This window comes from Dipodomys spectabilis, unplaced genomic scaffold (assembly GCF_019054845.1).
Source record: "Dipodomys spectabilis isolate Male_0828 unplaced genomic scaffold, ASM1905484v1 ptg000032l, whole genome shotgun sequence".
NCBI classification, from domain to species: domain Eukaryota; kingdom Metazoa; phylum Chordata; class Mammalia; order Rodentia; family Heteromyidae; genus Dipodomys; species Dipodomys spectabilis.
The window spans coordinates 33,888,860-33,909,400 of NW_024870709.1; positions in this window are offsets into that span (position 1 = coordinate 33,888,860).

The following is a 20,541-nucleotide window of genomic DNA, read 5'->3' on the forward strand; positions in this document are numbered from 1 at the left end:
ACTTTTTCTATTCTCCTTTATCTTAAGACACAATTCCTAGTTTTTATTTTGTTTTGTTTTCATAATATTTTATTCCCTTGAAATAAATGTTAGTGAATTCCTTATTACCAAGTACCTGACCTATGAATTCTTCGTGAGCACAAGTCTCATATGCCAGGGCAAAGGAAAGACACAACCTTCCTGTACATTCCATTCCTTGAAGAGTGAAAAGGGCTTTCTAATTTCATCTAGACACTATTTCAGACCACTCTGACTTATAGTTTGTGAATTTAGAGTATCCCTCTTGTAATACAGAATTTCCTAAATTAGCTTTCCTACCATCTACACCTGTTTAGTGAAGTTTACCCATCTTTTTTTTTTTTTTTCAAATTTTTTATTGTGATTAAGTGGTTACATAGTTTCCCAGATTTCACACTATTGTGGGATAGTGATGCTCAGTTAAAGTCACAAACACATTCTAACTTTCCTGGAGCAAATTGTCTATCACAGTCCATAACATTTATGAGTTCCATGAGCTTTGTGATAGTTATTTCTTCCACATCAAGTAATATGTACATTTCTTTTGTTTTGCATAGCATCAGCTGTTCCCTCTTTCCCATTCGTTCCCTCCCTCCCATCGCTGCCATTGAGTTGCTTAGTTCATTTTGATCAATGTCCAGTGCAGCAAATGGGTCCCGCTGTTGTATGTTTTCCCTGATTCCCTCTAGTTCTGTGTCGTCTTCCTGGTTCCCCTCCGGTGTACACATATATACCATACATGTGATCAGCAGCATGGGGTTATTTAGTAGTGGCTCAACCAGATGAATGGAAGTCCTTTGTTTCTTAAGTCCTGTTAATTTTGTCGTATCACCTAACATTTTGGATTTAACATCCACTTGTCAAGGAGACGATGTACTGTTTGTGTCTTTGCTCTTGGCTTACCTCACTCAACATGATTTCTTCTAGCTCCATCCATTTCCCTGCAAATGCCATTATTTTGTCATTTCTAATGGCTGTGTAATATTCCATTGTGTATAGATACCACAATATTTGGATCCACTCATCTGTGGTGGGACATCTGAGTTGTTTCCATATCCTGGCTATTGTGAACAGTGCTGCAATAAACATGGAGGTGTATACTGGTTCCTGTTGTTCAGGATAGATGCCTAGAAGTGGTATGACTGGGTCATAAGGAAGGTCAATATTTAGCTTTCTGAGGATCCTCCAGACTGCTTTCCAAAGTGGTTGTATAAGTGTACATTCCCACCAGCAGTGTAATAGGGTTCCTCTTTCTCCACATCCCCTCCAGCATTTGTCATTGGCTGACTTGAGGATGTGGGACATTCTGACTGGGGTAAGGTGGTATCTCAGGGTTGTCTTTATTTGCATTTCCTTCACAACCAGGTATGGTGAACATTTCCTCATGTGTTTCTTTGCCATTTTTATCTCTTCATCTGAGAGTCTTTAGTTCCCTTGCCCATTTAGTAATTGGTTTGTTAGGTTTGGGAGGGATTAGTTTCTTGAGTTCCCTGTATATACTGGATATTAACCCCTTGTCTGATATATTGCTGATAAATATTTTTTCCCAATTAGTTGGTTGTCTTTCTAGCTTGGTTGCGATAGCTTTAGCTGTGCAGAAGCTTTTTATTTTAAGGTAGTCCCATTTGTCGAGTTTCTCTCCAATTTGTTGTGACCCTGGGACTCTGTTCAGGAAGTTCCTTCCTGTGCCTATTAGTTCAAGTGTCTCTCCTACTCTGTCCTGCAGTAGTTTCAGAGATTCAGGTCTAATGTTAAGGTCTTTAATCCATTTTGAGTTGACGTTGGTGCATGGTGATAGGCTGGGATCCACTTTTAGTTTTCTGCATGTGGCTGCCCAGTTTTCCCAGCACCAGTGGTTGAAGAGGCTGTGTTTCTTCCATTGTATGTCTTTGGCTCCTTTGTCAAATATCAGCTGACTGTAGGCCTGTGGATTTATTTCTGGATCTTCTATTCTATTCCATTGGTCTTCAGGTCTGTTTTTGTGCCAGTACCATGCTGTCTTTGTTATCATGGCTCTATAGTAGAGTTTGAAGTTCGGCATGGATATCCCTTCCATGTTGTCTTTATTCCCAAAAATTGTTTTGGCTATTCTAGGTCTTTTGTTGTTCCATATGAATTTTTGGACTGTTTTCTGTATTTCAGAGATGTACATCATTGGGATTTTAATAGGAATTGCATTGAATTTGTATATTACTTTTGGCAGGTCTTTCCATTTCCTGGTGTCTTCTGTAATTTCTTTCTTTAACTTTTTATAGTTTTCAGTAAATAGCTCTTTTACATCTTTGGTTAGGTTAATTCCTAAATATTTTATTTTTTAGGAGGTTATTGTGAGTGGGGTTGCTTCCTTTATTTCCCTCTCTGCTTGTACATTGTCAGTGTACAGGAAGGTGACTGATTTTTGTGGGTTGATTTTGTATCCTGCTACTTTGCCAAGGTGATTTATGATTTCTAAGAGTTTGGGGATGGAGTTTTTGGGATTGTGAAGGTATAGTATCACGTCATCTGCAAAAAGATATAGTTTAACTTCTTTCCCTATGCGGATCCCTTTAATGTCTTTTTCTTGCCTTATTGCCCTGGCTAAGGGTTCTAGGACTATGTTGAAGAGGAGTGGAGACAGTGGGCATCTTGCCTTGTTCCTGATTTTAGGAGAATTGGTTGTGGCTTTTCCCCATTAAGTCTAAGATTGGCTATTGGTCTGTCGTAAATGGCTTTTATTGTTTTAAGAAATGCTCCTCTATTCCTATTTTCTCCAGAGCTTTTAGCATGAATGAATGTTGAATTTTATCAAAGGCCTTTTCTGTATCTTTGGAGATAATCATGTGATTCTTGACCTTGGCTCTGTTGATGTGTTGGATTACATTTATTGACTTACATATGTTAAACCATCCCTGAATCTCTGGGATGAAGCCAACCTGGTCGTAGTAAATGATTTTTTTTTAATGTGTTTCTGGATTCTGTTAGCTAGAATTCTGTTAAGGATCTTTGCATCTGTGTTCATCAAGGAAATTGGCCTGTAATTCTCTTTTTTTGGTTGGGTCTTTGCCTGATTTGGGGAGGAGTGTGATATTGGCATCGTAGAATGAGTTTAGGATAGCTCCCTCCTTCTCTGTTTCTCTGAAGAGCTTGAGGAGGAGTATGGGTATTAGTTCTTCTTTAAAGGTCTTATAGAATTCTGTTGTGAATCCATCTGGTCCTGGGCTTTTCTTTGTTGGAAGACTTCTGATTGCTTCCTGTATCTCATTGTAGGATATTGGCTTATTTAATTGATTTACTTCTTTGCTCAGTTTGGGCAACTTGTATTTCTCTAAAATTCACCCATTTCTGCCAGGTTTTCTTTCTTTAGAGAGTATAACTTTTGAAAGTAGTCCATTAAAATTGTTTGGATATCTTGAGTTTGTGTTGTAATTTTTCCTGTGGCATCCCTAATCCTGTTAGTATGGGTTTCCTCTCTTCTTTTTTTAATTAATCTTGCCAATGGTCCATTAATTTTGTTTATTTTTTCAAAGAACCAGCTTTTTTGTTTGATTAATTTTGGCTATGATTCTCCAATTCTCTATTTCATTAATCTCTGCTCTTAGTTTGGTTGTCTGGCTCCATCTAGTAAGTTTAGGTTCCATTTTTTCATGTTTTTCTAGCTGTTTTAATTGCAACATGAGATTATTTACTTGGTCTGTCTCTATTTTCTTGATGTGGGCACTGAGGGCAATAAATTTGCCCCTCAGGACTGCTTTTGCTGTGTCCCACAAGTTTCTTTGTGATGTGTTTTCATTATCATTGAGTTGTAAGAATTTTTAATTTCTTCTTTGATCTCTTCCACTACCCAGGCATTACTTAGGAAGTGTGCTGTTCAATTTCCATGCATTTGAGTAATTTCTGCGGTATGCTTACAATTCCTAGTTTTTACCAAGTACTTAAATAAGCAGATAATCCCTAACTTTTTTCTTTGTTTGCCAACTGTGGTGCTTGAACTCTGGGCCTGGGTGCTGTCCCTTAGCTCTTCAGCTTAAGGCTAGCAGTCTACCCCTTGAGCCATGGCAACACTTCTGGCCTTTTCTATTTATGTGATACTGAGGAATCGAACTAGGGCTTCTATATCCTTGATAACAAAACCATAGATTTAACCGTCTTAAGTAAAATTCTATCTCTCTCCCATCCTCCCCTCTTCATTTCTGGCTAAGATGAATTGACTCTATGAAACAAAAGTCTACTAATTAAAATAGTGAATTGAAAGGGAAAATGTGATTAATTTAGATACAGAAAAAGAGCACTCTTAATAAACATTCATGTATTATATTCATTTAAAGATAAATATTCGAAGAGTATTAGGAATTGAGAGTTGATACTTTAAAGTCTGCCTTTTGAAGGTAACATTTGAGTAGAACAAAGAAGGGAGGTGAGGAAGCCAGCCATGCTGATATTTAATGGAATATTGGTAGGGAATATAAATTTTGAGGTAGGAATGTGTATAGTGGCTTTTAATTCATAAAGAAACAAGCTCTTAGAACCCATGGAATAAAGGAAATACTCTTAACCTCCCAAAAGTAAATCAATGATGAAACTTTACTAAGCTCTTATTGCCACTTCCATACTACAGGATGTCCTAGACAATACAATAAAGCAAGAACAAGAATAGAACAAACAGGGGCTGGGAAGGTGGCTCAGTGGTGGAGCACTTGCCTTGCATGCTCAAGGCCCTGGGTTCGATTCCTCAGCACCACATAAGAAAAGGGCCGGAAGTGGCGCTGTGGCTCAAGTGGTAGAGCACTAGCCTTGAGCTGAAGAGCTGAGGGACAGCGCCCAGGCCCAGAGTTCAGGCCCCACAACCGGACCCAAAAAAAAAAAAAAATAGAACAAACAAAATTTACAAACAAGTTCCAAAATATTTTACCAGTAGCCAACACATTTGACTAGATGGTGGGAAAGCTAAGAGAATCTACAAAGTGCAAGGTTAGTAAGAGTCATTGGAGATGGCTGGATGCAAGCTAATCAGTTTTTGGAAACCAGTAATAGGCAATTAGAAAGGACATTTATATCAACAATGACAATACAAAGAATAAAATATCTAGAAATAAGTCATGCCCATAGATCACCAGATTAAGTACAGATGCTTCTCAATTTACAATGGGCTATATTCCAACAGATGTGAGTTGAAAATATTCTAAGTTGAAAATGCATTCAGTACACCTAGCTTACCAAACATCCTAGCTTAGTGGCACAATGCACTGTAGAAATTGTTTTTTTATCCTCAGGATTGCACAACTGCCTGAACAGGCAGTTCACAGCTGCTGCCCCTCATCTCAAGAGAGTATTGTATTGCGTATTTCACATTGCCAGTACTAGAAAAGATAAAAAATCCAAATCCAAAGTACTATTTCTACTAAATCCATGCATCACCATGAAGCTGACAAGAATGGCCATCATAAGCAGGGAAGTAGAATAATCATACATTGGAAACTGTACTTAACAACTTAAAAGACTGGAAAGAGTGCAGATAAATGGGGACTTTTTAATAGTAGGATGGCAAAGCAAGTATAAATGCTGTGGAGAACAATTTGATAATATCTACCAAAAAAAATGATGAATAAACATTTCCCAGTAATTTCTCTTGTATGTCTTCTATGTGAACCAATTTAGGTGGAAGGAAAAGGAAGTTAAAAAAAAATAGTGTTTAGCAGCTGGGTGCTGGTGGTTTAAGCTTGTAATCCTAGATATTCAGGAGGCTAAGATCTGATAATTGAGGCTTGAAGCCAGCCTAGGCAGAAAAGTCCCCTTGAGATTCTTATCTACAATAAACTACTCAAAAATGCTGGAAGTGGAGTTGTGGCTCAAGTGGTAGAGTGCTAGCATTGAGCACAAGGAGGCTCAGGGACAGTGCTCAGGCCCTGAGTTCAAGTCCCAGGACTGGCAAAAATAAAAAATAAATAGTGTTTAATATACATTTTGAAAACCTAAAACTCAATGTTATATGGGTCTAAGGTAAATTAAATAGATTTAATTAGGTAGCTAATAAAAGAATACAAAGTAGTATTTAGGCAGGAAGAGAAGTTGGTTTTACTGAACTGCTGCCCTGCTGTGCATGGTGGAGAAGTGCATGGTCAAAGGACTTATCTGGGCCAGGGACAGGAAGAGGTGTGGCCACACTGGATCTGATATGACATCAGGACCTAGTACCCTCCTACAGTCAGATGAGAGGCATAACCAAGGGCAGCCCAGGATGTGGCCCAGCAGGAGAGGGAGGTGACTGCTTCCAGGTGTACCAGTTACCTAGGTAATGCAGGTACAGGGCGAAGACTTATACAAGAGGTGGAGCGGCCAGGGCCGACACGGCTCAGGGCAGACCTTACAATGGGGACTTACATATGAATAAAGCATACAATATTATGAAACTATGGAACATTTCATGTCAGTGATTCCTTGGGAGCATGGAAGAAGAAAAATGATAGGGAGGGGTAATTTAAATATATTGGTAATGTATCCTTCCTTCCAATTGATCTGAAATGAATATGACAAAATGTAATGTTTGATAAAACTGTGAGGTACAGGTATTATTCTTCAAAATATTACGAGTGTTTGATCTATTTTATACTATTTTTGAATAGTATAAATAGTATTGAAGTCATCTTAAAAAAATTGTATGGTCCACACTCAGAGGGCAGACCCTAGTGTTTCTGCTGGTTGGATGAAGTTCTCACTCTCTTAATTCTCTATCTCCTGTGTAGGAGTTAATATAATATTATATTATTATAATATAATCAGTAGGGCAGCTCAATTAAAACCAATTCCTGTGTTTAATTCTTCTATTTATTTTTTGACAGAAATTAGAACTCATGTCCTATTTTCTATCTCTATGATATTGCTCATCAATTAACAAATAATTGAAGAACTTTGAAATGCCTCTGACAATTCCTTGGGGTTAAACCTGATCAACTAGTGAAGGTGGCAATGATGGTGCAAGTGAAATATAGGGTATTATGGCATTACTAGGAACCTTTGTTCTCTTGATGGATTCAAGATTCTAAGTACTTAAATTCTTTTCAGTATCAAGTATATTGTAATGGATCTTTCTCTTTTAGAAGGCATAGTTTTTGTTTTGTTTTTCCCAGTCCTGGGACTTGAACTCAGGGCCTGGGCAGTGTCCCTGAGCTTCTTTTGCTCAAGGCTAGCAATCTACCACTTGAGCCCTAGTGCTACTTCTGGCTTTTTGTATATGTGGTACTGAGGAATCGAACCCAAGGCTTCATGCATGCTAAGCAAGCACTCTACCACTAAGCCACATCCCTAGAAGGCATAATTTTTAATTAATTAATTGACTAATTAATTAGTTTTGTGCAAGTACTGGGGCTTGAACTCAGGGTCTCTCACTCTCCCTTGGCCTTTTTAATGCAAAGTTAGGGCCCTCTATCACTTGAACCACAGATCCACTTCTGGTTTTCTTGCTAGCTAATTTAGAGATAAGTGTGTCTTAGGTCTGTTTGGGCTGGCTTTGAACTGTGATTCTTAGATCACAGCTTCCTGAGTATCTAGGACTACAGGTGTGAGCCACTAGTGCCTGGCTAACTTATTTTAATAAAACATTTTCTACTTTCTATTTACAGTCCATGTAAAACAACTTCCCTTATGGAACCTTTACTCCCTCAGTTTAACTTCCTTTGTAAACCCTGAGCCTGCCCTACTCTTATGTCTACTTCCCTCCATTGCAGTCTTCTAGACAGTTTTTGTCTTTACAACCTTTTCAGAAGTGAAATAAGTTAATTGAGAGAACAGTACCCTTGCCATCACCTGAAACATTCTCACTTCCTCGACCTTTTCTTTCTTCTGATATGGGGAAGGATAGAGCAATTCCTGATTTTTTAAAAAAGCATCAGTATTCTGGCCCCAAATCCTCACTAAGTACAATTCATTTCTGCCTAGCTTTATGACCAAAAATGCTACCCTTGACATTTCCAGGTAGCATATCTATGATTAAGCATATATATATATATCTCCTTGTATATGTGAATCATGCTTCCCAATTTCTATTATTTCACACATTTTCCCCCAAATATTTTGTACAATAGGACAGGCAATCATTGTCCTCATTTATTCCTGAGAACACTAAGGAAAAAGCAGATTTACTCTTCAGAGTTTGTCAACTACAAAAGGTGATGTTATCTGGTCAAACCACTACTAAATAACCCCATGCTGCTGATCACATGTATGGTGTATATGTGTACACCGTTATATGTTATAGACCGTGATAGACAATTTGCTCCAGCAAAGTTAGAATGAGTTTGTGACTTTAAATGAGCATCACTATCCCACAATACTGTGAACTTTGGGAAATTATGTAATCACTTAATCACAAAAAAAAAAAAAAACCCACCAGAAAACTAGAAGTGGCACTATGGCTCAAGTGGTAGAGCATGAGCCTTGAGCTGAATTGCTCAGGGACAGCTCCCAGGCCTAGAGCTCAAGCTCCACGACTGACAAAAAAAAAAAGAGAGATCTTTCATGCGATTATTTCTAACATATTTATAAGATTTTGTCTTTGTTGCTTTGTATGTCCTCCCCCATGGTATAACCTTTGCTTTCACTATATATGATGTTGGTATATGTGGAGGGGAAGGGAAAAAACAAATTGTTAAAACAGGGATACCAGGAGTACCCATTGCAACAATGTGATGTACAAGTTGTTATGTCGAAAAACGAACTTTACAACTTTGGTTGGGGGGGGGGGATGAGGGGGCGGGGAAGGATATGAAGGGATGGGAAGGGGAAACAAAAGAGGAGGCTACAATGCTTGATAAGAAATGTACTCATTACCTTGCCCATGTAATTGTAACCCCTCTGTACAGTATTTTCACAATAAAAAAGATATATATATATATATATATATATATATATATATGTATGTATGGTGATGTTAATCAAAACTGAAAGAAATAGGACAGTTAAGAACTGGAAATTCCAAGCCATTAGCCCATCCTCTGTAGAAGACTTCCTTCAGTTGGTCCTGTCAAGGATTTCTTTGGAGGCAGGTGGTACATAGGTTTGCTTGGTACAACAAAGATTCTCCCCAACATGGACAGAAAAGATTTCAGTTCAGTAAATTTTGGGGAGAGAAACTCAAGGGGTTTGTATCAATCTTTGAAGGAGGCAGGAGACAACAGAGGTGACAAAGAACCGAAGAAAGTGGGAGAAGGAGAGTGACAGAGCAGGGAAAGGTGTGAAATAATTTGCCCCCAATTTATCTTTATGAAAATTTGATATGTGAAAAATCCTACTCGAAAATGAGATAAATAAAGAAGTAATTATTTGCATTACAAATTAACTGTTCGCTTCAAAAGCATATTTACCACAGGTGTGATTCTGTGATGTGAGACTTTAGAAAAGAATAGGACTTGGGAGAAGTAGGAGATTTAAACAATAAAATCCTGGTTATCATATAAGAGGGAATAATGCCAGTGATAAAAGGGGAAGATAAAGACTGTAAGGGTTGAACAGGTTGTTCTCAGCAGAGCTCATGTTTTGAAAAGGCCCAAAACAAAAGGTAGAAGGAGGGGATTACAGATAAGCTTGAACACAAAAGACTAGTATGAACCTTCAGGAACTGAATAGAAGATAAAGTCAGGAATTCATGGAGCTTTACCAAAAGTGCTAAAGACTCCCTTACTTAGAATAAGAAGCATAAACTTTTTTTTTTTTTGGGTCCGGTCGTGGGGCCTGAACTCTGGGCCTGGGCGCTGTCCCTCTGGGCCTGGGCGCTGTCCCTCAGCTCTTCAGCTCAAGGCTAGCATGCTACCACTTGAGCCACAGTGCCACTTCCGGCTTTTTTCTTTTTGCTTATGTGGTGCTGAGGAATCGAACCCAGGGCCTCATGCATGCAAGGCAAGCACTCTACCACTGAGCCACCTTCCCTTGAAGCAACTTGCTCTTGAGTAAGAAGTGTCACATTCACAGAGGTTAAGTAGTTCTTGCCTTTTCAATGATTAATACTGTGTCTTCACCAATGTGCAAAAAGTAGTTTTAACAAGATGGAGAAAATCGTATTTCTCTTAGAGGGTGTCTTAGTGTACAAGGTGTTTATTGATATTATCCCAATTAGAGAGGAGATAGATGGTCCTGACAGTCTGAGTATCAAAGATTGGAGAAGATTTAGGAATTCCTATGCAAATTTAAGGGAAAAGTGGTGGGGAGCCCATACTGGGAGAGATAAAACCTGGAATTTGGTAATTTGCAGCTCTCCTCCACTTCCTCACTGCTCAAAAATAATTCTACTAACATATGTCAATAGCTCCTTGCTTGATCTGCCAATCAAGAACTAGTATAGTAGGGAAGGCCATGTGGGAGCGTCCAAAAATTCTCAAGCCAAGAAAATAAATAAAAAATCAGGAGTGGTGGAGATGGAGAGATGACAGAGTTTATAGTGACCCTTGATGATCTAAACAATGCAGAGGTGATGGTCTCTATACAGCCAGCATTCAGGCCCTACAACCTCCCTTGTCCCCAGGGGCAACAGTGAATGGCTGCCTAGCCAATTAAGAAGTAGTCCTCATTGCAGCTGCTGTGGCAGGTACAATGTCTTTCCTAGAGCCTCAAGAATGCAGCCTGAGGACCATTTGTTTGTTGTGTTTCCATCCTTACTAGGAAGTTCAGAAACACACTCACTTGGGAAAACTAGAAGTTTTACATTTACAATCTTCCTCAAGGCTATCTTCTCCCATCTGTGCACATAATATAGAATCTGCAGGATTTCTCATTGGCTCCTTATGTCTATCATGTGTGTTAACTGGACCAAATAAACAAGAAAAAAAATGTATTGGAGGTCTTCCCTAGACGCACATATTAAGGACAGGAGATAACAGACACTGAAGATTTGGAGATTTACCACTTCAGTGACCTTTTCAGAGGTCTGATGGACTGCAGTGTGCTGGACTGTGCTTCTCAAAGTGAAGGACCGAGTTGGGAAGGGAAGCGGGCTCATGAGAACAGGACCAGCAGGTGTTCCCTTACAGCCCCAGACGTCTGCATTCCTCCTGGAGTTTTAGAAAATTTGAGGCAGTATTGGAAGCCATATTTAGCTGTCTAAATACAACTTCATATCTATATGGTGTAACAGGAACGATTGGAAAATATTCGAAAAGATCAGAAAACAGAGTGTGGGGCCTATGATAATGAACATGTCTGGAAGCAATTTTGAAAGTCTTAGTTCTACAGTATATCTAATATCTTTAAGGAACTGCAGACCAAATTAAAAGCCACAATCATGATAAAGACATTCAAAGTTACAAGGGCAAGTATCCAAACAGAAAAAAAGAAAGAAAGAAAAGAATTTGAGAGGGACATTTCACATTCTGGAGAAAATGAAGCCTTATGAACCTGGATTACTTCACTTAACATGATGATCTCCAGTACCACCCATTTTCCTACAAATGATGTGATTTCATTATTCTTTAGGGCTGAATAATACGCCACTGTATAGATGTACCAAGTTGTCTTTATCCTTTCATCTTGGCTGTTTGCATAGCCTGGCTATTGTGAATAGTGCTGCAGTGAACATGGAACACAGATGCCACTAATACATCCTGATTTGGATAAGTGTCCCACAGTAGTATCAGTGGATCATCCGGTAGTTCTATTTATCACTTTTTGAGGTACATTTATCTAGATGTCTTTCCAGAGTAATTGTCTAATTTACATTCCCACGAATTCCTACGGGTTCCTTTTCCCCTGCTTCCTTGTCAGCATTTGTTGTTCGTGTTTTTGACGACAGCCATTCTGACAGGAGGGAAAGAAAATATTGCATTTCCTTTATGGCCTGGGATGTTGAGCATTCCTTTCCATAGTTATTTAATACTTATAATTCCTTCAAGGATTGTTTAATGTATTTGCCCATTTATTAATTGGGTTAGTAGTTCTTTTGACGTCTTGTTTTCTTTGGTTTCTTATATATTCTGGTTATTAATCCCTTGTCAGATGTAAAGTGGGCAAGGATCACCTCCCACCCTGTGGGCTGCGTTTTCACTCTAGTGACTGTTTTCTTTGCTGTACAGACCATTTTAGTTTGATGCAATTTCATTGGTCAATCTTTGTTCGGATTTGATTTTCTAGAGTTCTACTCAAGAAGTTATGGCCTATGCCTATTTTCCAGGGTTTTCCCTAAGCTTTCCTGTGATAGTTTCAAAGTTTGAGATCTTACACTGAGGTCTTTGATCCACTTGGAATTGATTCTAGTACAAGGGCAGGGGCCAGTTCCAATCTTTTAAATGTAGATATCCAGTTTTTCCAGTACTATTTATTCAAGCAGCTGGCTTTCTTTTCTTCAAGATATATTTTTGGAACTCTTGTCAAAAATCAGCTACTTATAACCATATGGATCTTTCTGTGGGTTTTCTATTCTGTTGATCTCCATGTCGCTGTTTTTGTTACTATGACTCTGTAGTATAGTTTGAAGTCAGATATTGTGTTACCTTCAGCATTGTATTATTATTACTATTTTTGGCTTAGGATTGCTTTGACAATTACTCTCCAACCTCCTTTCTTCACACCCATGGAAACTACCCAGATCTTCTCCTCATGGATTTACCTAGTCTGGATATTTCATATAAATTAAATCAAACAAGATATGACTTTGTGTATCTGAGTGCTTTCATTGCTCAATATGTTTAAGTTCATCCACATTGTAGCATGTATCAGTATTTCATTACTTTTTTTTTTTTTACTGAAAATATAAGAATTACTTTGAGATTAGCTACGGTGGCAGAGACTGGAGACCATCCATCTCACTAGCCTTCTGCAGGAACTGAGAACAACTAGATTCCTGAGGAAGCTGTTTCTGGAATTTATTGTAGGAAGAAAGTAGAGTCAAGTGGCATGGTAAGTCAACTATAGTGGATACTGTGACGTTCCACCCAATCTCATTGAGGAATTTGTTCCCACGGTTGTGAGAGCATTGACAATGAAGAGCCTGTTTGCCTAAAGCCTGCCTTCTCCCCAGAGATAACTCATTCAGTCACTAGCTGAGGATGTAAATGCCCCACCCCCACATCCAGAACTAACTTGTATGACTTAATCACAGTTCAACTTTTTCGAACTCGTACTTCCTCCACTCTCCTAAAGGTATTGATCCCTAAGTCACAGCCCATTAAACCTCTCCATTCTGTATGCAAATCTCTTTTGCAGGTTTTCCATGTGAGCCCTAAAAAGTCAATGCAATTTGAGTTGGGTCATTAAAAGTTGAGTCTTCTAATCATGAGGAATAATGAATCTATGGCACCCTGAACTGATTAAGCAACATTTAGAGGATTATGTTCTGTTTGAGGTCTTAGAGAAACCAATAAAATGGCTACAGTCAGAGTAAAGCAAGCAAGAGAGGACAGTGTAAGAAAATGTTCCTTGGACTCCAGATAAAGGAATTGAAACACCGAAAACTTTCTTAATCCCATAAAAGCTGTCAAGGGGAAGATGGAATAGAGGTTTCTATACGGAAGGGAAGAATAGAAACTAAAAGGTGAATTTTATGAGGAGACAGATTTTGGCTCATATGGCGATAGACATTTTCTAAAGAACAACTTGTCACATGTCTTGGGAAGTGCTTAGATGATCACAAAGCAGACATGTTCAAGAGAGAATTTCTCCCTTGACCGAAGGATTGAGCTAAAGCCCTTTTTCAACTCTCAAATCCTATGATTATAGGTTATGATAAATCACAAGCTTTTAAGGGTCTCTAATGTGGAATCTGCTCAAACCTAATATAAGATTCAACTTTTCTTAAAGGGAAAAGCATCATCCTCCACCATTAGTCAGTCTGGAGTTTTATGGCATGAAAGAGGAAAAAATATATAGTGCTTCCACTTACCTTCCCCCAACCCCAATGAGTTTTCTGTTGATTTTTTTTTAAGATACAGAGAAGCAAATGGTTGTTTTTGAACACTTTTGACTTCATCACAAAGCATATTTACAGGTTTTAAGGGCTTTGAAGAGAATTTACATCCTAGAATTAATTCCAGCCTGCCTTATCATAGCCTTAGGAATCCAGACTTGACACTTTTATTGATAATAAAGTTGAGTTCCAAAAGGTTTTCTATACCAAAGCTAGAATCTGACCTCTTATATACTGAATGATATAACTTTTGTGTATTTCCTCCAAGTCATTCACATTCCAGATTGTCTTGTCTTCCAGACCACGCTCACCATATTTTATGCGCTGAATTATGTTTCTCAAAGAGATAAAGACCTAAATCCTGGATCAAGCAAGTGTGATCCTGTTGATAGTCTTTCCAGATGGAATCAACTTCAGCTTATATGTGAAGAAGGAAGGCCCTACCCCTGATTCCTAAGAAGAAAATTTGGACTTAGACACCATGCCTGCCATTTAAAGATGGAGGCAGCAGATTTTCAGTGCCCTTACCACAAGCTATGGAACACAGAGGATTGCCCACAACCACCAGAAATGAGGAAGAAGCAAGAAAAGACCCTTTGATAGAAAAAGCATAGTTCTCAGTCTGTGGCACCTTGTTATGGTGCCCTAGGAAACTAGTGCATCATGTTTAAGGTACTTCTAGGCAGAAGGAGGTGGAATGAAAGGGTATTTGTCATGAAGAACAAAACAGGTCCTTTTAAATAGATATTTTATACTATTCACTTAATTGACCTGGAGAAGAATATAAGACACCAGCTAGCAAGTGTAACCTGGATGTTAAATCATAGCTAACTTGGACCCATAGGTGTTGAAGCAGGAAAGGATGTCTCATTTGGCGTCATTCATTTACATTACAAGAAGATGACAGAGTCAGCCAAGTATCCTAGGTACATTGTACGGAATAAAAGACATACACACACACAAAATCAGATTTCCTGAGGGAGGCTGAAAAGACTGTGCCCAAGGGACATGACAAAGAGGGTTCTGGGTGGGCTGTGAACCAGATAGGCATGACAGTAACAGCTACTTTGGAGCTAGAGGTGGGAGGGAAAAACAGGACCAATGGTAAGAGGGATCTCTTGTGTTTGCTGGGGTTTTATATTTGAGAAAGCCCTTCTGCTATGGTTTGAATATTTGTGTGCCTGGCAAAGTTCATGTTGAAACTTAATCTCTATCAGTAGCATTAAAAGTTGAGGTCTTTAGGAGTTAATTCTCATGCCGTAAGGGCTTGACCTTTATGTATGGGAATTAGTGACCTTCGAACTTGCTAGACCTTTGCTCTCCTTTTGCCCTTCTTCCTGGTGAGGACAAAGCAGCTGTGCCATCTGAAGGATGCAGTAACCCATAGCATTTTCCAAGCAGTGCCAGCCCCTTGCCACATAGCACACCTGCGGCTGCTGCCTCAGTGACAGACTCCAGCCTTCATAACTGCGAGATATTTTTGTTATTTATAAGCTATTTTGTTACCCCACAGGAACAGATAAAGACTTCTAATGTGTGATTTTTACTTAATAATAATAAAAAAAAACCTCTAGGCCATCCGGTCCTCATCTTCCAGATGAAGAAAACGGAGGCTTAGAGAAGTTAAACTGCTTGATCAAGGTTGCTTTCCTGACCATTGACTTTCCCACAAAGGGGTCACAGCCACCTTAGGTTCATTCCAGCTTCTTCTCTGGGGCACATCTAACCTCAGAAATCTATAGCCTTTCTTCCCAATAGTTAAAAGATTCTAAGTAAAGCAGGACTCAATGCAGGATGATGGAGTTGAGGTGGTGGACTGAGGTGAGGGTGGTGGCATCAATGTTCCCAGGTCTCATGCTTGGTTGGGACTTTCATTCTTTGCCTCTGCTGGTGGCGTGTGCTGTGGAGCAGAGCTGACACTGGCATCACCTGCACTGAGTCTTTGTGTCAGGAGGTAGTCATGGAAACTCGCTCCCTTCCTCAGCTGATGAGTAGACAATTAGGTAGAAAAATAGGAATCAAGTTAATTGCCTGTCATCCCCTCTCTGCTCTCTGTGTATTGATTCAAATTAAGCTTTTTCATTTTTCTAATGTCAGCAGATATCACATAATCAGACCACAGACCTGGGAGTTTGAATCTGCAGGAAACAACCAGTTCTTGGTGAACCCTTCTGCCTCCCCATTTAGTTCTGACCTAAGCATTCACAAAAACAAATCTCTTTGCCTGACCTCCTTTGGTTTCTGACCCAACGTCTCTGAACTGCTTAAATGTTAACCATTCTTTGACTCCAGATCCATCCAACTAGCCATTCCCTCCCACTCAAAGAAGAGACTAATTCAAATGGAAGCCTGTGTTTGTTGAAATGCAGTGCAGCTGAGAAAGAAGTCATCACATAAGTGAGGGCCAGGGCTGCAAGATCTAGATGTGCTGTGTGACAAGTGCACACACCATCAAGCCAATTGTCACCTAAGCAGAGCTGCAAGAAGCCTTCAGAAACAAAGCTCCTTCCTTTCCTATCCCATGTCTAGGGCCTAGGGCCTCTTTTTGCTGCCAGATGGAATCATTTGTAATTTTTCACATGGCCTTTGCTTATTCTTATCTTTCTCATCCCTCAGAGAGCTAGCTACCTTTAACAGCCTCTCTGTTTTTTTTTAAATGATGTCTCAACTTGGAAAATTTGCAGCTCCCAAATACTACAAATCCTCTTCAACATAGACAACAAGCAGCTCAGCACTCTATACCAAATTCTTCCTCCATGTAGACTACAAGTTTCTGGAGGAAGACTATGACTTCTTGGATGGTGTTTAGCACCAGGCACCGTGCCTGGCACGTAGAAGGTAATCACTTGTAACTATTCAGTGACTGATGAGTGGAGAGGACAGTGGTTTAGAAGAAGTGTTTGCTTAAGGTCTAGAGCTGCATTCTATTTGGCTATGTGAATTTCGCACATATAGTGTTGGGCCAGTATGAGATTTCTTTAGGTTTTGTTCAGCTTCATTCAAGTCAACATCTTTCTGAGTTATTTTTGGCCATATTGGCTCCAAAAATAGTGAGCCTAGAAAGTAGTCCTTGCTGATGGTGGGAGGGGGTGGTTGGAGGTGGGGGGGGGGGTCTCAGGTTGAAGAGGCTGCAGTGGGTGCTTGGGAGAGGTGTTTGGAACTTTTCTAGGAAGCTCTTTTCTGGATTAGAAGAAAACTCTGGGATCAAATATTCTTTAGAGTAATAGACAACATTATCTGTTTAAGTGGTAATTCTGTTTAGTGGTGGAAAGCAACAATATAATGTTCACATTGTACCTACATAGAATCTGGTTTTGTTCTTGTGTTTTGTTTTCATTTTTATCTGATGCTGGTACTGGGGCTTGTGCTCACCTGCCTTTTTCTCCAAAGGCTATAGCTCTACGACTGCTTGATTCATATCTCCTCTTCTGACTTTTTTTTTTCTGGTCTTGGGGCTTGAACTCAGGGCCTAGGTGCTGTCCCTGAGCTTCTTTGTGCTCAAGACTAGTGCTCTATGACTTGAGCCACAGGAGTACTTTGGGCTTTTTTCTGGGAAGTTTGCTGGTGATAAGAGTCTCATGGACTTTTCTGTCCAGGCTGGCTTTGAACCACATTTCTCAGATCTCAGCCCCCTGAGTAGCTAGGAGCCACCAGTAGGCTTGAGCCACCAGTTTCTGGTGCACTTCTGACTTTTTATTGGTTAATTGGAGATAAGTGTCTCATAGACTTTTCTGCTTGGGCTAGTTTCTTTGTCACTTGTTTTTTTGATGGTTGTGGGGCTTGAACTTAGGGCCTGGGCATTGTACCTAGCCCCTTTGTGTTCAAGTCTATTGTGCTCTATCATTTGAGTCACAGTGCCATTTCTGGTTTTTGAGTGGTTAATTGGAGATAAGAGTTTCACAGGAACTTTTCTGCTTGGGCTGACTTCCAACTGTGATCCTCATATCTCAGCTTCTTCAGTACCTAGGATTACAGGCATGAGTCACCGCCGCATGCTTAGGCTAGTTTTTAACCTCGAATCTCAGTCTTCTGAGTAGCTAAAAATTACAAGCATGAGCCACCAGTGCCTGGCTAAATCTGTAGTTTTGTTTGTTTTACAAAGACTATGGCAAGGCAAAATGAGTTATGAACTCAGGGGTTGGGCACTGTCCTTGAGCCTCTCTGTGCTCAAAGCTAGTACTCTACCACTTGAGCCCACAAAGCCACTTCCGGCATTTTCTGTGTATGTGGTACTGAGGAATTCAACCCAGAGCTTCATGCATGCTACCACTAAGCCACATTCTCAGCCCAGAGCCATATATTCTTTAGGATTGTTCCATGATGAAGGGAAAGGGGATGTGTGTGTGTGGGACTGTGGGGGAGGGAAAGTGGGAGAAAAATGAGGGAGGACGTAACAAGTTCGACAAAAAAATGTACTTACTACCTTACTTATGTAACCGTAACTCCTCTGTACATCACCTTGACAATAAAAATTTTTAAAAAAGAGATTGTTCCATGGTTCTACCAAAAAGGATATATGGATATACCACACTACTATTTCAGAAATCAAATGAGGCAGGAAAGTGAGATTGAAGTCTTGGGTTAGGTCCTCAGAAGTTTATGATACCATAGATGGTGTAGGATTCAATTCCTCCCAGGATCTTTGTTCATCTTTTCTTCTACCTTTTGCTCCTCTTCCCTTGACCTTCTTTTTGGTGAGAAGCTGTTACATGATATTTAATTGCCTGGGTGTCAGGGGAATGTACATTTGAATCCTCTGCCACTTAATGATTGTGATCTGGGCAGATATCTCAAATCCCTGCCTCAGTTTCCTTGTCTATAAAATAAATTTATCTTACATAATGCTACCATAAAAGTTAGATACATTAGATCCTTGGTATCCATTGGTATATGGTTCTAAGGAGAGCACCACTGAGGAAAACCCACAAATACCCTGGATACAGAATTCAGTAGGCTAAAAATACTGTTTACATATGCTGTGTGGACAGTGGGTATGATCATCCAGCACTTGAAGCCTCATGGAATAGGCTACTTTACTGCCACAAAATTACTATTTTATATAACAAAAATCCAAACAACAAAATCTAGATTTTTATGCTTTTTATCTCAGCTACTGCAGATGCTTGATATGTGTGTGTGTGCGCGTGCGTGCGCGTGCGCACACACACACACACACACACACACACACATATATGTATACAACCCATAACCCCCCCAACAGCACTGAGGACATTCTGCCTTTCAACAAATCTAAAATTTTCACTCTGTCACTTCAATTAGGCACATTAGAATTTGCTTGATTTTTTAGGTACCATTTGCTTTCGGGAAGGCATATTTTCACAAGATTAAGGGCAGGAAAACACTCAGCAGATCACGCAATGATTGAGAAACACAGCTGACAATTATGAAGAACACATCAACTAAACTGGTAATGCATGCAAGGGAATTCAAATCTTTGGTTTTGGAAATGTCTTTTTCTTCTTCATTTATTATCTTTTTTTGACCCTATTAAGTCAAACCACATGTAATAAATCCTCGTACAAGATACTTGATGTAAAGTAAAGATACAAGAGATTTGTTATCATTTTTCTTTATATTATGATGACACTGATGTTTACATTTCTGCCTGCAACACACTGATTTTAACATGGAATTCTGTGATCTTTTACCCAATTGGCTCACCTTTTTTCTGTTTACGTTGCATGAAAACCCTTCAGAATCATAAATCTTCACTTCTGCATATTTTCATTGTCACAGGACTTGGCTTTGCTTGTGCCATAAATTTATCAAGCTAGATGGCACAAGGTATAAGACCCAAATGGGCAGGCAAAATTTTCCCATCAACTTGAAATACAAATATTATTATAGATAATAACATTTTTAAATGCTGGAATTCAAAGCATTCAGGAATAACAGATAACTAAGTCACTAGGGGAATATTTATTTCCTTGTTGTAAACTGAAGAATTAGAAGAATAAAGTTGGAAGAGGAAGGCCTTAGATTCCTTGTAAAGTTCTTGTGCACTTTAAAGTTTCAATAGCCTTGCCACAGGTTTGTGTCATGCCTATATACTAAAAGCTCTTGAAGGTAAATTGATTGATATTCAGAATAATATTTCATAAGTTATCCGTAAGTCTTACCTTGGTTCTATAATAATCAATGAAAATGAGCTAAGAAGGTAGGGAGGTTAATGGTGAGAATATCTTAGTTTCTTCTAAATGCAATTTTGAAGGACAGTTACCAATTATGTGATAGTTTTGAGCTCAGATGTTGGAGTGGTGAGGTTTAGAATCTGTACTAGGTTTTGTCAGACTGTTCATACATGTTCATACCAGCCACAATGGTAGCCTCAGCTGTGAGTCCCCTGGAAGTTTTATGTGAGTTCCTACCACCATTGGACTAATTAGTAAAAGGGAAAGTTGAGGAACAGGTGGTGAGATCTTTGACAACAGCAACTGCCTTAGTCATTATGTTTATTGTCATTTGACTGGGTGTGACTATTACTGGCAGACATAGCAAATGTCTCTGGATCTGAAAGTCTTGGGTTTCTGTCAAGCAGATTGAGAGTCCTGTCTAGGAAAAGCTTGAAGTGTTCTGGAACACATACGTAAGACATGGTTTGAACCACAAAGTCCAACAGTGATACTGGGAATTGTTAGTCC